This window comes from Carlito syrichta, unplaced genomic scaffold, assembly GCF_000164805.1.
Source record: "Carlito syrichta isolate Samal-C Ts95f unplaced genomic scaffold, Tarsius_syrichta-2.0.1 Scaffold308376, whole genome shotgun sequence".
In the NCBI taxonomy this organism is placed as follows: Eukaryota; Metazoa; Chordata; class Mammalia; order Primates; family Tarsiidae; genus Carlito; species Carlito syrichta.
Window position 1 is genome coordinate 305,487 of NW_007252472.1, and position 4,839 is coordinate 310,325.

Sequence of the window (4,839 nt, forward strand, 5' to 3'; positions counted from 1 at the left end):
GTATTACATTAGTAGTTACCAAAGGCAGGATAATGAGATTGTTCAGACCCAGTGTGGGCAACAAAGGGTGCATTGTCTGAAAAAAATATGTGACTAATAACACCTATGACACCTATTGAATGCCAGTTGACATCTCAGTTTTACCACGCACTGGAATTCTAAACAATATTGATGACAAAACATTTCTTCTTTCTCAAGTAGACCATTTCCATGACCCTGCCCATATACACCAAGCAACAAATGATTGAAAAAAAGAAATCAGAGCCATCTGCATAGGTAAACCTGATTATCTGACCCCTTTACAAATTACGGAAAACATTGGCTCCAGATTCTCACTTACCACGCATTCAACAGATATATATTGCTTGTCTGCCAGACATGGTCCTTATCACCGCAGATACAAATACAGACCGAAGTTCCTATTCTTCTATATCTTTCATAAGGCAGTAGAAGACAAAAAAGAAGTGATCATGTAAATATATAGTGGTGGAATAAGGTTGTAAACTTAATAAAACAAAGTAGGATAAAGGGCATAGGAAATGCTACAATAAAATTTGTGTGATAGTAATTTACAGCAGTTAAAATTTGACGGAGAAAGGCCAGGAAAGATCTGAGGATCAGAGGACATTTAAGAATAGATCTGCAACAACAACAACAACAACAAAAATATTGCTGGTGTGGATATCTGTTATCTTGGGAGGGAGATTGCCAGGCAGAGGGAGGCAGAGGGAAGCAGAGCTCAAATATCACATGTAGACATTCAAGGAGCATTCAAGGAAGAGTGTGGAGAATGGTGTGTGGGAGCAGAGCAAGAGGGAGAACAAGAAATAGGACCTGTGGTCACAGAACTGATGCAGGGTGGTCAGTGAGGGCCTCGGGAGCCTTTTTAACACGTTGGCTTTTATTCTACATGAGATCAGAAGTGACAGAAGGATTTTGAAAAGCAGAGTGGCATGGTGCATCTTATGTCTTACAATGATCTGTTTTACGTTTGGTAAAAATCCATTTTGGATGTTTTATAAAGGTTCTGGCTCGTGTACTGAGAATACACTTTAAGAGGAAAGGTAAAAGAAGACTGTAGAAAACTATTGTTTGGAGTTGTGCCACTCATTATGAGAGCTGCTAGCCATGTGCCATTCTTGAGCACACAAACTACCCCATGTCTGCATTGAGATGGGCTCCATGTGTGAAATTCACACCAGACGACAAATACTTAGCAGGAAGAAAAGATAAAATAGCAATTTCAAAAAATGAGTACATGTTGAAATAATATGTTGACTACTTTGAGTTAAACAAAATATATTATTAAAATTAATTTCTCCTCTTTCTTCTTTCCTTTTAATGTAGCTACCCCAAAATTTTATGTTCACATACAGCCTGCCTTATATTTCCTTTGGGCATCTCTGTTCTGAGAAGTTATCAGACTCTGGATATATTTAGAATGTACTGACAATAGAATGGATTTAGTACAAAGTCTGAAAGCATGGAGCAAAGATGACTACAAGCTTTTTTTGTCTGAGCAACTTGGAGGCTAGTGTTGACATATGAAGATCAAGATGGGAAGATTAAAGGGTCAGATTTGGGGAGAAAGATCAGAAGCTAAGTTTTGGACATGTGAGATCCAAAACATCATGAATGGAAAATCTGAAAAGACAGGACTGTATTTAATGCTCACCTGTATAGTTCCTTGAGAATTTGCCAATTAAAGAAGGGCACATGGACGGTCCTTCATCTTCACAAGTGTAGGAAAATTGAGACCAAGTTCATACAGAAGAGCTCTGGGTCCACACTTTATGACATTTCCTCACAGTCTCCCCAATTATTTTTTGTCACTTCTGCTTTGTTGTAAAGGTGGCGTGTCACTCCACTGAGTGTAAATCACATCAGGCCTTTCTGGGTTAAAGACTGCCCTCGCTGCATGAGAGATCAGGGTCTACGACAGTGAGACACCAGTGCAGCCTTACATATGTCAGAGTCTCATGAGCGTTTTCATAAAAACTCTCTGTAGGACCCAGTCCATTTTTTTTCTCCTACTAGAGCTCAAAGGTAGTATATGAGGACAGGCAGGACAGCAGTGATTATGATGGTCAGTCAAGAGGGGACACAGAAGCAATGAAGAGAAACAGTGCTTATTTTACACACAAGCCCTAGGAACAGGAGGCACAACAGGCCATGCAGGGTACATGGGGAAGCCTTGGGGTGATCCAGAGGCAGAATGTGGGAGTGAGGAGAAAGTAAAGCCTAGAATTGCACTGGGGCTTTGCAGAAAAGGCAATCCAGGGTAGAGAAGTCCCTAGTAGCTCTGGGTAGACCAAGGACAAAGGGATGTGGCCTCCTGGGGTGTAAGAGCCAAAGTGAGATGCCCGGCTCTAGATGGGTTAGTTTGCATTTGAAAAGATGCTCCATGGAGGCCTTTCCTGTCATTAAGAATTGCCTAGCTCTGGGAAAGCCAGTCTCTCCCAAGTCAGACAGGATTTTTTAAGATGTGAAAACATAAAGTACAGAAAATAAAAATATATGATGCCATAAAACAGATGTATCATCATCTTGATATTTATTTTATTCATGCCCACATGTGTTCCTGAACAGAATTGTATCTGTTCTTCCAATCCCACCCTACTACCATGTATATCAACAAAAGGGAGTATGCACGTACAAACGGGCACAGAGAAGGAAATATGCATGACAGGAAGCATGCATAGAAAAAAATATACACAGAAGAATCACACACAAAAGGAAACATACATGGAAGGAAGCACAAACAGAAGGAAGTACATAGAGACAGAAGGAAGCACCCAAGGAAGGAAGCACATATAGAAGGAAGTATACATAGAAGGAGGTATACACAGAAGGAAGCACACACAGACTAAAGGAAGCACACATGGAGAGAAGTACATATAGAAGGAAGAACACACAAAAGGAAGCACACACAGAAGGAAATTTACAAAGAAGGAATCACACACAAAGGAAGTATACATAGAAGGAAGTATGCACAGAAGTAAGTACACACAGAAGTATATACACACAGACAGAAGAAAGCACATATGGCAGGAAATACACACTAAAGAAAGCATACATAGAAGGAAGTATACATAGAAAGAAGTACTCATAGAAGAAAATATACACAGAAGGAAGTACACACAGACAGAAGGAAGCATACACAGAGGGAAGTACAAATAGAAGGAAGCACACATGGGAGGCAACGCACACAGAAGGAAGTACAACAGAACTCAGCGCACATAGAAGAAAATATACACAAAGGAAGTACAAACAGAAGGAAGTAGACACAGAAGGAAGTGAAACAAAAAAGTGCACACAGAAGGATACATTCACAGGAGGAAGTACACACAGAAGGAAACAAACACAGGAGTACGCATGACAGGAAGCATAAACAGAAGGTAGCACACAGAAGGAAGTACACACAAAAGGATGTACACACAGAAGGAAGTACACACAGAATGAAGCACACAGAGAGGGAAGTATACCCAAAAGGAAATATACGCAGAAGGGAGTACACATGAAAGGAAGCACACACAGAAGGAAATACACACAGAAGGAAATACTCAGAAGGAGGCACATACAGAAGGAAGCACACACAGAAGGAAGTATACACAAAATTCACACAATAGGATATGCATGTAGAAAGACGCACACACGGAAAGAAGTATACACAGAAGAAAGCACACACAGGGATGTTCACACAGAAAAATGTGCATACTGAAGGATGCACACAGAGACAGAAGAAAGCACACATGGAAGGAAGCACACACAGACAGAAGCAAGAACACGTAGAAGAAAGTATACGCAGAAGAATGTACACACAGAAGGAAACACACAGGAAATGAAGTTCACACAGAAGAAAACACACACAGAAGGAAGCATACATAGAAGGGAGCAAACACAGAACATACATGCAAAAGGATGTACACTTAGATGGAAGTATACACAAAAGAAAGTACACAGGAAGGAGGTATATACAGAAGGAAATACATATTGCATGAGTGACATAAATACTAACAGAAAGCTTCATTAAAACACTTCCTTACATTTGGTTGAAATAATTTGTTTTACTTCTTCCTAATTTCAGTTGCAGGTAGTTTTGTTTATCAGGGGTCTTCCCTGCTCTGCTATCTTGTACTCCAACTGCAGGTAAGGTGAACCTTATTTCAAAGAGAACTGATTTTGCAGAGGATCATGGGGCTGAGAAAAAGCTATTCCCAAATGCTTCAAATAACAAATCCAAAAAATGCATATATGTAACCTCCTCCAAAAACATGTGTGTGTATAGTATAAATGTAAATAAATAAATATATATGTATGACTCTCTATTTAGGTTTTAATATATTGTCTTAATTCCCATTTTTGTTAAGAACAGCAAAAAATATTTGTGACTCTTAAGAATGCTTTATATCACAGCACTTTAATAACCAAAATATATGAGCAATATTTCTGTTCGTGTGTCTCAGATTTTATCTAGAGCAAAATGTATTATAATTGAAGCTCTGATTTGGCTTCCTTGTCAACTCTGATTTAACAGCAAGGGTCCTGCCAACTCTGGGTTCACATGGAAATTAACTTACCTTGCAGCTATTTTCCAGAGAAGAACTAAAATGCAAATCATAAGCTGAATATTTAGTTCATCAGGAACAATACCGTTTGAAATATCACTCTTTAGCTTTCCTGATGTCTCGGCTTATTTAAAACACAGTTTAAGAAAAGTTGGCTAAATTATTATTTTTTTCAGTTCACTTAATTCATATTAATCATATAACAACATCTTCTGATTTCTTTTTTTCATTTTTATTTATTTATTTATTTATTTTGAGTTGGAGTCTCACT